Source organism: Microcebus murinus, chromosome 2 (assembly GCF_040939455.1).
Source record: "Microcebus murinus isolate Inina chromosome 2, M.murinus_Inina_mat1.0, whole genome shotgun sequence".
NCBI lineage: Eukaryota > Metazoa > Chordata > Mammalia > Primates > Cheirogaleidae > Microcebus > Microcebus murinus.
In genome coordinates, this window is record NC_134105.1 from 123,586,103 (window position 1) to 123,599,911 (window position 13,809).

Here is a 13,809-nt window from a genome sequence, read left to right on the forward strand (position 1 = left end):
AAATATTGAAATGGCAAGCTGTTTATCACTTAATTCACATGACTACAAAAGATACTAGTAATGTGGCTGAGTATAAGATGGCAAATTTGAAGCACCTGGGATCAAACACAATGTTAAGATGTTATCCTGCAGTCATATGCATCTAAGCCTTTAGTGATTGAGTACATTATGTTTTTTCTTTCATCCATCTGAACAGAATATATGTTTATTATTCAGGAGTGACCAAGACTTTTAAGTTGTTTCTGGGTAGTTCAGTTGGTTTCAGGACTTGATGTCCATCACTGTCAGAAAGATTACAGAACTAAGTGTTCAGAGATCTGGGTTCTTGCCTCATTTCTGCTGCTAAGTGGCTATGGGATTTGGGGCAGATCAGATCACTTTTTTGGCCTTGGATTCATCATCTGTAAAATGAGTGGATTGGATTAAGTCATCTCTAATAGCCCTTTCAATTGTAACTATGCGGTCCTTCTAACCAGTTCTTAAGGATTTTTGTATGCACCACTGTGTATTTCATTGGGTGTTTATAAGTATTATTGATGCTATTCTATTTAACTGGAAGAATTAAAGAAAAGGAATGGGAGATGATGCAAGGTCACCCAGTTCATTCTCAGTAAATTAGATTAAAAACTTAGGTGCCTGATTTTCTATCCGCCTGCTAATCCTACTTAGCTGATCGCTTATAACAAATGTTGATGAGAATCTGAAAATGCGTATCAATTAGAATATGTTGTGGTTACAGCATTTTCCCATTCCATCTTTCTCCTTATACACCTCTTTGACATACTGTTTTTTATGTGACATTAGAGATAGGGCCATGTTACTGTAAGAATAGTATATGTGATAATTAAGTATGTCAGTGTCTAAAACTGTCTGGGTTTTAGAGACCTAGTGTTAACTATCATTCTTTGCATGTAAAGATATAAATATGTCTATAAACAAATATATATTGTTTTTGTAGTGTGTTCCTAAATATATAGGAACAGACTCTGTGTGTGTGTGTGTGTGTGTGTGTGTGTATAAAATGTGTTTAAAGAAGTCCAGAAATTGGGAACCTAGAGTATACAAATGGGGGTTGAGAACCTAGGGTTTTTGTTCTGGCTGTGTCATAAATTGGTCGTCTAACTTTAGCAAGTAGTTTTACTTGCTCAAAGTTTCTGCATAAAATGTATCATCTGGAGTAATTGGTATATATATGTATACAAACACATACACACATCCAAATACACATACATACTGTGCATTTTTCTGACAAGTTGCAGACTTTCCACTGCATTATAACTTCAGTTAACCAGAAGTTGTTTTTATTTAGTGTTTAGTACTGCTGTTTTCCTTCCTCTGAGGTAGTTTGTCCTGGATACTACTTTGTTGTCTTTAGTTGGATGTAAGTATTTTAAAACTATGTGAATGACTCTTGGTTATGTCCTTAGCTAGTTTTTAAGTTGTCTATTGTATGATTCCTTAAAAACTTTGAAGTAAAAATAGAAGAATGTAGAAAACCAATTTGGAGGATATTTGTTTTGTTTTTCTTTTTCTTGTCTGTTTTGTTTGTTCAGAATCCTGATTGTCTTGGATTATCTAGGTTCTTCCACACAATTTAAAGAGACTTTAATGAGTATAGTCTAATGTGTTTTAATGAAATCCAGATATTGGGAACCTAGTCTGGAATATACAACTGGGTGTTGAGAACCTCGGTTTTCATTCTGGCTTTGCCACAAATTGGTTGTTTAACTTTGGGCAAGTAGTTTGAACTGCTGGTCTCTAGGTTTCTGCATGAAAGTGGAATCTGGAGTGATTGGTATCTGTGGTCCCTTTTACCTTTAAAGTTGTCCAATTCCATGGCTTACCCCATTATTTACTTATAACTTGGCTTTCAGATTCCATCTTGACTTTTGGGGCTAGGCATCAAGCAAGCCCTTAACTTAATGCATTTAAATCATGATTGTCAGGGTATTCTGGGGAGCACTTCTATCAAAAGGTTGCTGAACTGAGTTTTGAAAGAAGGACTAGTAAAGACAGATGTATATTTATTTGGAATGTTTTCATAAGATAGGAGGGTGGGGATGAGGATGTTGTTCAGGTCTAGGTCATTCAGTTTTGAGACCTAACCTAAAATAGCCATGTGGGTTTTAAAGATAGGGTATAATAAGGAGCTGTATTAAGTGCTCCTGATTGCTGACTACAAGTTCACATCCTCTGCATTCTTCTGTTTGAAATCATGATGCAAACAACCAACAAAAACACTCCTCTCCCCTAAGAATATCTTAATAGAAACTTTTAGAAACAATATTTTATAAGTTTGCCTCATAAAATTTGAAGACTGGACACTGTCTTGAGCTTGCTATTGACAGGTTTGGCTCTTTGGTTGATAATACATGTATGTAGAGTTTTGTATATTGCCATAAATTTGGGAAACTTTTTGGGACTATGTTCAGAGCTTTTTAAAAGGTGGATCTATATTTAGAACACAAATGCACATCTTTGAGAAACAGCTGAGGGAAAATATATGTGCTGTCCCATCCTTTATTTTCTTTTAGTTATAGAATGTTTCATTTGTTTTATTCCAGTATTATAATAAGTTGTGCTCATGCTTTGTCAAGACTATAAAATTTTTGACATCAGGGAATCTGTCTTGTCTTTTTGTTCCCATCTTGCCACCCCCTTCATTGTCATCATTTCTAACACATTGATACCTTGCTCATAGTAAGTCAGTATCGGTTGAATGTTGATCCATCTATCCCTTGACCAACCTGACTGTATGGGTGGTAGAGAAGCTTAAACAAAGGCATGCCACAAACAGCTAAATATGGATGCAGAATCCAAGAGCATCAAATGCAGAACATTTTCCAGATATTTATAGCCTCCAAGCAAAGTCAGTTGGCTGAAAAAGCTTAGCAGCATAGCCAAAGGAAATGGGAGTGGCAAAGTCAGCCTCACTGTCTGTGCTTTTTGGTAAACAATGAGAACATTAAAATTAACTACTTTATCATGAATGGTTGGTGAGTATAGGACACTCTTTGGGAGAAATTTAAGATACCTGTCTCTAAGATTGCCTGCAGTGGAGCTCTGCACCCCTAGTATAACAGGTCTGCAAGTATGTGCATAGATCTTGTCTCAGAGAGTTAGAGGAGAAATATAGTTAGTATAATAAAGGGGTCAATAAGAAATCTTACACTTTTAAATTTTAATAGTATCAGGAGGACTTAGGTAAAATATTCAGTTAGTAAAATAATATCAACATTATTACCATTAAGCTCATATATAGCTCATTTTTTATTGATGACAGAGGGACTTGCTGGAAAATTTCTAAAGGCTAATACTATTTCAGCAAACAGAAGAAAAAGAGAATTAATCATACTACTTCAAGTACCATATAGTTCCAGAAATGTGACAGTGGGAATTTGATATGAATTTCTCATGGACTGGATATGAGCTGATGGGGCAAAAGTCTTATCTGGCTATATTATTTGATATTATGCTTCACCAACTAAGACAAAGGATAAGATATATTTTATTACATTTCTAGAGAGTGTCTCTATATTTACTCAAAATGTTAGAATCAGCAACAAGTCTAGGAAGTTGTTTCATTTTGGTTCAGTATGAATTAGAAATGACTAACTCACTGGCCTTATACAGAATGTTCTTAATATAATTAACTTTGAGTATTCTTAGTGAATCACTCATTCTTACATATCTTAAATATACACCCTGTTTTGTAATAAAGTGTATATAAATAAAATTATTCAACCAAGACTAAAAGTTTTGTGTGGTCTAGCTAATTGATTGTTAGAAGAATATCAATGAATGTGTAGGAAATATATCCCTAAATATGTTCATGTAACTTGAGTGTTTTAATTTCTTTGGGTAGTGTTAATTGAACCTTTATAAATACATAGTAACATTTTAGAAATTTTTGGAATCTTTAGCTTGAATTCAGTACCAAGGATATGGCATAGACTTTGGATGATAACACATTAATTTCCCATAATCTCCACGTACATTTTATTTACATTAAGAGTAGACAGTTCATTGAAATCAGAGAGAACTTCTAAGAAGGCCTAGGAAAGCATTTATAATTTATCTTAAATTATTTTGAGTTCAAATAGCCCTGTTTTCTTCCTTTGAGAGAAAATTTGTATGCTGCATTTAAATTGTGTGTAATGTTTGTAGATGATGGACAATGTTCCTTTATAACATCTCAGTATTTTTCTATCCTCAATCATGTTAATTTATTGCTATTTGATTTTCAAACAATGAAAATATTTTCGAGGAACAAAATTATACATCCACAATCTCTTTTCCAAAGCCGTTTGGACTAGACTGGTTCAGAATTTAAAAAACTTTGATTTTAGAAAATGAATATGGTATATGTACAGTAGCATAAACCCCCTAGTGGAGTCTGGAGCAACAGCTGGGAAATAGTCATGTTAATATTTCTCCAATTAAATTATTGTGAATATTCACACTAAGTGGTATAAAAATTATAAATAGCCTTATGTCAGTGCAGGTCAGATTTTACTGCAAAGAAGTTATGAAAAAAGTTTTGGTTTTCGAAGCTTTTTTGAATAGGAATTGCAGATATGGAATTGAGGATCTCAACAAATTTTGCGACATAAAACGAAGTTCTAGAACTACCCCGTTTATTTGAGAATAATTTGTTTAAAAGGATTGCTTTTATCTTTTTCAAATAATAAAATTCAGTGCACATGTTTTAAAAAATGATGTATAGTTGTGTCCTTTTATGTTGAATGAAATTTCTGTGATTTGCTAAGGAAAAGAAGAGGGATTCACATGACAAAGACAGCGGGCTTTTCTGAGATTACTAATGAATTGGTGGCACGCAGTGGTTTCTGATGCTTTGTTTCATTAGAAAGAAGGATGAGGTAAGTTGTAACAGAGGGTTTATGTAATTGTTCTTTGTAGTTGCTCTCTTCAGTAGCACAAAGTGATTTGATCACCTTTTAAGTAGGTGAACCACAAAAAAGCATTCAACTAATGACTGAGTTAATCCAGAAAAAATTCAGCTGTTTGCTACCTTGTCACTCCCTATTGTAAGAACTTTTAAGTAACTAGAGAGGTGTTTGGTCTTGTTAACCAGGAGGAGGAGTTTGAGTGTGCTAAGTAAGGCACTACTGAAATTGCTTCACCCTGTCTTGGCAGAGTGCTCTCTGATGTTTGTAAAAACACCTTTCTTCCCAAAGGCTATCAAGTACTTCTCAAGGTCAGTAGGTAGAGAACCTTTTACAAATTCGATGTAGTTTATGTTACCTTGAGAAGACAGCCATCAAGATACACAAATAGAAGGGAAGTGGGAAGTCCAGCACAGTGGTGTTAGTGACTATACAGTAAACATGTTAAAGAAATAAAAACTTGGCTGGGCGCGGTGGCTCACGCCTGTAATCCTAGCACTTTGGGAGGCCGAGGCAGGCGGATTGCTCAAGGTCAGGAGTTTGAAACCAGCCTGAGCGAGACCCCGTCTCTACCAAAGATAGAAATAAATTAATTGACCAACTAAAAAAAAATATATATACAAAATAAAAAAAAAAAAAAGAAATAAAAACTGAACCCTTGACAGCATAACACGACTTCATTAGTTAGACTATAATACAGAAGTCATCATCTTCCTTATCTCTTACAGCTGGGTTCACATAGTAGGGGTCAGAAGTTTACCCTCCCCTACCACATGTTAGTTACATTAATTAGTTGTCTTTGCTTTTCTCATAAGAGTCCAATTTAGATCTTGGTTGCATTTTTATTCCTCCATAAATTACCTTCAACTTTGCTCAAGTCCTGTTGAAATTGTGTCACTTTCAATAGGGTTTTAAAAAGTACCCCTTACCTGATCCCTGAGTCTATTGGATTGGTAATACAGATACTAATTGGGAAAGTGAAAATGTAGTGAGGAAAATATTAACATAGGCAAGAAAACAAAATTCGGAATAGTGTGAAAGGTTAAAAAGAAACTTTAAAGTTAATAGTCCTAAATGTTTTTCAAAACAAGCCTTTAATTTTTTTCATTAAAGAAACTGGCTCAGGAAGTTTAGCTTATTCCCAAAATTGGAGAAAATTTCCACAGTTTGTCAGGATTGGAACTCTTAACCTCAGATTCCTTAGCCTCCTGATTTAGCTTCTAGATCTTACTGCTTTCCCTTAGGGACATGGCCTCTCAAAGCTGAAGGTCAGGAAAACTCGACAGTGAGAAACACCAGATTGTTAGTTTCACAGTCTTTTAAGGGAGATGCTGAAAGTACCATTACCTAGGTAACAGAAAACAAAAATGGACAAAACATCCACAAAGTAGGGGGGCTAGAATAATTTCATAGTGATCCTTAAGAGGTAGACCAGAGGATAGATGAGATATTTTTCATTTCTGTTTTCCTGAGTTCTTTATCCATATTTTTTAATGTTGTGATTGGAAGTGACGTCTGAAGGAAATTTGAATGTTTCAAATTTCCTTAGAACCCTGAATAATACCTAATAATTTTTAACTTTCCCCTTTAATTTCTAACTTCTCTCATCATTTCATTAAAAATCAATATTCTTTTTCTGGTTATGAATATAATTTCTACTTAATATAAAGAATTTGAATTTTAGGAAAAATCCAGAGAAAATTAAAATCACCTGTAATTTTACCTCTTAGAGATAACTTATTTTAATGTTTTGTTGTGTTTTATACTAGTATTTTCTTCGCATGATATTTTTTTTGCATGTTTGATAACATGCTTGTATTTTATATCCTACTTTTTTCTCTTAACAGTGTATTTTATCATGTTATTGAAAATATTTTAACATTTTTTCAAATATATTTTTATTTATTAAAACAGGTAATACATTTTCTTGTTTCAAAATACAAAAAGTATAAAAGAATATTCCATGAGATCTCTGTTACCTTTCCTCTGGGCTGCCTTGCACTAGCCATCTGCCAGACAATCCTTGTCCCCGCCACACAAACAATAAATATTTGAAATTGTTATGTATCCTTCCATACCTATTTCATGTGCATAGAACTAAATGTATAGGTAGACTGATATGTAAAAGGTCTGCCATATGGGGAGTCCAAGAAATTTAGTTTAAAAAAAATACAGAGTTATGTTTTTGTGAGGTTAGTGAAATGAATGGCGTAAGCCTGCAAAGGAAGTTGGCCAGGAGTTCAGGATCTGGAATCAGTTAATTGTTTTATGTCTGCATTGATACTATTGGTTTTACTATTCATATACTTTTTTCTCCATTTTTTACACACATGACAACTCATTGTTAAGAATTGATTTGATCTATACCTTAAGTTATTCTTCCTTCTTTTACCGGCAACTTATTAATATATTTTAGATATATTTTCCTTTCAGTTTGTAAAGAGGTTCCTCATTCTTTTTATGGCTGTATGATGCCTGAATGAATCATAATTCATTTAAACAGTCCCCAAGTTTTGTTGTTACAAGTGATGCAGCAGTGAATAATCTGGAACATAAGCCGTTTTCCTTGTGTATGAGTATGTCAGTAAGAAAAATTGATAGAATTGCTAGGCCAAAGGTACATGTATTTGTAATTTTGAAAGATTGCCAAATTGCCCTCTTTAGGGGTTGTACCTATTTATATTTCACCAGCAATATATGATGAGAGCCTGTCTTCCACATAGAGTAAGTTATCAAGACATTTGGGGGAAGTAGAGTCCAATCTCTCTTCCTCACTGCGAGACCCCATTACCCTGGTACTAGGTATGAGATATGGATTAAATTTCATTTTTTTAAAAAGATGGCTTTGGAGTTGTCCTAACACCATTTGTTGAATAATCCATCTTTTCCCCACTGAAGATGACCCTATTCTATACTAGATTGCTCTTTGTATTTTGGTTTACTTCAAGATTTTCTATTTTGTTCTATTCATCTATTTAATTTGTGTGCCAGTATCACACTGCTTTATTACTGAGACAACTATATGCAAATATATATTGTTAATGACTAATTTAATATATTTAACCATTATCCTATTTTAGACATTAACATTTTTCAAAATTTAATGTTTATGTTAACAGTTTATTGATTTGTCTTTGTATACAAGTCTTTGAACCAAACTTCTTAATATTTCCTTTTGTTGAATTCCTAGAAGAGTATGAAATGTTTTTAAAGGCCTGAGACTTAGTGCCAAATTGGTGCAACCTTCCTAGAAAGTAATTCCTGCCCCTAATATATGAAAATATGACTCATAATTTTAAGTTTTACTAATATTGCTAATTTCAACATATTGAAGTCTGTTCACATAAGTTTCAGGTAGTACCTTAAACGTTACTTAGCACATATTAAATGCCCTGAGTACTATTGCCTTTAAGACTGTCCTTCAGAAACTGAGTTGTTTCTCCAATGATACTCTTTTTTTTTTTTTTTTTCAGCTTTCAACTGTGTATTTATTTTATTACACAAACATACACATTATTTTATGGTGCACATTCTTTTATGTATATTTTCCAATACATAACTTTTATACACATATATTTATACATATTACATATACCATTCTTAAATATATACTTCCAAATACAAATCATTTCACGTCAAGGTAGACAGGATAAAAACATGTAAACATATATACTAGGTTTTGGTCAAGTAAAATGCAAAATCACAAAATTACCACAGGTTGACAAGTGCACTTGAAAGAGAATGAAAGCAAGAACAGATTGTAAACAAACACATGAGCAGCTGCACAACACTGTGAGGGTCCATTTGTTAAGGCTGTTGTAGCACAAAGTTCCTAATTCAACTAAAAGTTCTGCTTTTACCTTGTCATATTTACACTTGAGGAACTTCAAAATGAATGTGGAAATTATGTAAACACTAGACTAGAATTGAGTTGAGCCTGCTGAAAACAATAATGACAAAATAAACCACAAACTGCGCATAATATTAATGCCACCAAAACAATAACTTCAAGGACTTATTTTTAACACAATGAAACACCAAAATCCTAGAAGAAGAGATTTGGAGAAGAGACAATAAAACTGAGAGGAATACTGCATAAGAATTGCCTCAACATCCCCTGAAAGCAATAGGTGTGTCAACATAGGGAAAATAGGCAACAGCAGAAAACAGAATCTCAATAGACTAGACCGCATGCCACAGTAGGATGCTACAGATTTCAACTGAAATATTCTTCCAGATCATGATGAAGGAAGGCCCACTCATCTTCAGAGAAGAACTCATCACTCAGTGAAGGAAATAGTTTAAACAACAGACTGGCCAGCTGAAGTGCTACAAGCTCCTTGTTACTGCTTTTAAGGAGCATGTTGCTTGCTTCCACTTGCACAAGCTCCAAAAGTTGAACCCAGTATGTGCTGGATGACCCACCACCTGGCCTAGGAGGCTCCTCTCCAGGGCCTTAGGGGTATGCATGCTTGTAAAAACATTTCTCTCCGTATGGGCAGTGCCCCTTGGCTTGAGAAAAATACATGCAGTCTGTCTTGCTCACTGCCTCTTTGTACTGCTGAGTAAGTGTCTGCTTCTATTCCTCATCCTCCACCCAGTACTCACTGGGAATGACAAGCCTGGAGTAGATCCTGCATTGTGGGCAGGACTTGATGATCCCATTCTCAAACTCTATGGCATTTCTCCACCATGTACATAATACCTCCAGATGATCTGCTTTGTCCAGCTGTCACTGCTTTGCTCCGGCAGGCCAATGGGACTTGCCCTTCTCTCTCAGGCCTCAGGGCTCTCCCGTATCTTATTTTGCAGGGCTTGTGTCCCCCAATGGTACTCTTTTTGATTAATGGCATATTTCCAAGTGACTGAGGGAAGGGCAAGAGTATAGGCTCAAAGCAGTTGGTCTGTCAAAGGTCAAATCCATGGCCATGACCTTATTTATAAATGTTATGTTAAATTTCCAAGTAAACCTGATGCAGACACTTAATGTTTTATGTACTCCAAGAAGCATATAGTTGGTATCTTTTATCTCAGCTATTTGTGCCCTCCTTCTACAGAGTGTTAAAAAGAAATTGACATTCATGAAAATTCTTTTGAACATGATTTGAATATAGGTCCATTTAGTTTTAGCTGGATGAATGATCAAGGTGTATGTCTCTTGTATAATACTGTGTTAATAACTGAGTTATATAGTATGGGATTAATTTAGGCATGTTCTGAGCAAAGTTTATTATAATGTTAATAAACAAAATCAAATTCAAATAATGGCTACGAGAACTAATATTAATGACTAAAGTAATTTGAAACCTTTTCTAAAGGGGAAAAAAGACAAGAATAGGAATTAGATTATGAAAAAATATATTTTATATAGACTATTAACCAGTTAACCAAATTTTCTTTTTATCATTTAGCCTTTTTGTTTAGCATGTAATATATAACAAGCATAAGCTTGTCTTGCTAGGTCAGAAAAGGAGCAAACTTGGAAAAGAACAAAGTAGTTTAGCTTTTAACAATAATTTAGAGCAGTTTGAGAGTGAAAGGAAAAAAATAATCCCATATCCAGTTAATATTCTGGAGGTTTGTAGAAAAGTTTGAGTTAAATTTGGGCAGGATATAATATGCAAGTTTCTTGCTGTGTAAATGAATACTAAATAATTAAGACTTGAAGGATATATTATAGGAAAGCATGGCAATATTTTTGTCAGTTTTTGAAGTGTATGAAATTACTAGATATGCTTTGTTTTTGAACTCAGTAAAAATCAGTGGTAGTCCTTAAATATTTTATTAATTTAGTTCATGGAAACATGAAATCACTGTAGATGACAATATTATTATTAGGAGTTACTCTGTACTCAGGTTTGGTCTGAAAGATGATGACTCTTAATTGTCTTGTTTTTCAGTTTGTTCTTATAACAGAATTTTTTTTGCTGTCATTTTGTGAATAATTGTTCAAAAAGGATAGAATTTGTACCATCTCTAGGGCAGTGATTGACAGCATAAAACATCCTCTTGCCTGGCTATACAGTCTGTTTGCACATTCCAATTTGTGCTGGAATTCCAGTTTGTACATCATATTCACAATCATAGATTTTCCCTCATGGTTTCCTTAGGGTTGACTATGTACAATTTTGTGTGTATTTGTAAATTTCAAGAATGCTCTTGAGTAAGGAAACCCAAGGCCTTTCTATTACATGTTCCTATGGGCCCGTTTTGTCCAAGTGGTTAGTGATTACTCTGTATCAATGGGTGGACTTTGAAAGATATGGCTAGTGGTTGGGCACAGTGACTCACGCCTGTAATCCTAGCACTCTGGGAGGCCGAGGCGGGTGGATTGCTCGAGGTCAGGAGATTGAGAGCAAGACCCTGTCTCTACTAAAAATAGAAAGAAATTAATTGGCCAACTAAAAATAATATAGAAAAAATTAGCCAGGCATGGTAACACATGCCTGTAGTCCCAGCTACTCAGGAGGCTGAGGCAGGAAGATCCCTTGAGCCCAGGAGTTTGAGGTTGCTGTCAGCTAGGCTGATGCCATGGCACTCTAGCCTGGGCAACAAAGTGAGACTCTGTCTCAAAAAAAACCAAAAAAACCAAAAAAGAACGATATGGCTAGTGACTAACAAAAGACATGCAATGATATGTAAAACAATTAATTACCCAGACTTTAATATTTTCTAGTTTTGTAAAGACTTCGTAGTTTTCCTTTTTTATAGAAATTAAAATTTATATTCTTATTTTTGAATCTAACTTGATAACATGCTTAAGAATGAACAGTATCATGTGATTTCTGTTGAAATAGAAAGATACTCTATATACAGTCAGATTTCTTACTATTTTGTTCAGGTCAGAGAGTTTTCAGTTATTCTTTTGTAAGTTCAACCTAAATCAGTTTAAGAAGACATTTTCAGTTATTTGCACTTTAGGTTATGATTTTGGTCTACATTGAAATTGTCATGCCAGAGTGTCACTTTGAGAGAGGCTTGATTTTGTAATGTATATTGGCTGACCATCTTTCTTTTCCTATAGCTTAACTAGCAATAATAACTTTTCTGTTATATAACCAGTAATATTTCATGTACCTGTGAGCATATTATATAAAATTGTATGTTTTTACAAAGTTGCTTTTCTTCCCTATAATCTCAAAATACTCTGTGTTTTTTCTTTCAACAAACTTATGAAACATGGTAAGTCATTTCTTCATTTTGTTGGAGAAGTAATCGGGAAAAGTTAGTAATTCCTAAAGATTCTTGGTAAAGTGAGATTATTACTATCCAAGTTCCAATTTAGTAGTTTTGTTTTTTAATTACCCTGTTTCTGTTATCTGTGTTCACAGTTACTGTTTTCAGTTTAATATATTTGTGTTAAAATGTATCACAAGCTGTTTAAAGTAGCATTTTTATGTTTTACTAAGTTGTCTTAGAAGTAAGCAGTATGTCTTATCCTGGCTTCTTTTGCCTCTTTCAGAGTCACGTAGGAAAGAACAGATACTGAGTTCATTGGCAAACTGCAGGAATAAAAGGAGGATGCTAGATAGAGTAACCCATAAATTCTTTCAGATTAATTCTTTTTTTATTGTGGTAAAATATACACAGCAAAATTTCATTTTAACTTTTCATAAATATACAATTTAATGACATTAAATACATTCACAATGCTATATAACCATCACCATTCTATACCCAGAACTTTTTCATCATTTCCAACAAAAAATCTGTACCCATCAAACAATGACTCTTCCTTTCCCCCTTTCCCTAGCTGTTGGTAACCAGTGTTCTACTTTCTGTCTCTATGAATTTGCCTATTTTAAGTACCTCATATAAAAGAAATCATAATATTTGTCCTTCCATATCTGGCTTATTCACTAAGCATAATGTCTTTGAAGTCCATTCTTGCAGCATATATCAAAATTTCATTTTTTATGGCTGAAATATATATAAACTACATTGTGTTTATTCATTCACCTGTTGGGTTGTTTCTACTTTTTGGCTGTCATGAATAATGCTATTATGAATGCAAATATCTGTTCAAGTCTCTGCTTTCTTTGTTTCTTTCTTTCTTCTTTTTTGAGACAGGGTCCCAGGCTGGAGTACAATGCATGATAATTGCTCGCTGTAAGCTTGAGTTCCTGGATTCAAGGGATTCTCCTGCCTCAGCCTCCTGAATAGCTGGGTGAACAGCTAGGACTATGGGTGTGCACTGCTGTGCTTGGCTAATCCTTTTTAATTTTTAAATTTTTTGTAGAGACCGAGTCTCCCTGTTGCCCAGTCTGGTACCACACTTCTGCTTGTCATTCTTGTAGATATATATGTAGGAGTGGAGATGTTGGGTGTGTGGTAGTTCTGTGTTTAACTTTTTGAGAAACCACCAAACTGTTTTCACAGCAGCCGCACCATTTTACATTCTTACCAGCAATGCACAAGTGTTCCAATTTCTCCCCATCCTTGCAACACTTATTTTCATTTTTTTGATTGTAGCCATCCTCGTAGGTGTGAAGTGGTGTCTTATTGTGGTTTTGATCTATATCTCCCTAATGATTAATGATGTTGAACATCTTTTCATTGCTTATTGGCCATTTGTATATCTTTCAAGAAATGTCTATTCACGTCCTTCTTCTGTATTAATTCTTAATAGATATATTGATATTTTTCAAGTTGTCAGTAATAGTGCTAATTATTGTATATATATATATATATTTTTTTTTTTGAGACAGAGTCTCGCTTTGTTGCCCAGGCTAGAGTGAGTGCCATGGCATCAGCCTAGCTCACAGCAACCTCAAACTCCTGGGCTCAAGTGATTCTCCTGCCTCAGCCTCCCGAGTAGCTGGGACTACAGGCATGCGCCACCATGCCCAGCTAATTTTTTCTATATATATTAGTTGGCCAATTAATTTTTCTATTTATAGTA

The 13,809-nt window shown here is 34.4% G+C and overlaps 1 protein-coding gene across 4 annotated transcripts in view; it reads left to right on the top strand.

The window, feature by feature from the left end:
• RASAL2 (RAS protein activator like 2) overlaps positions 1-13,809 on the top strand; it is a 372,653-nt gene that overhangs the window by 1,603 nt on the left and 357,241 nt on the right. The window lies entirely within an intron of this gene.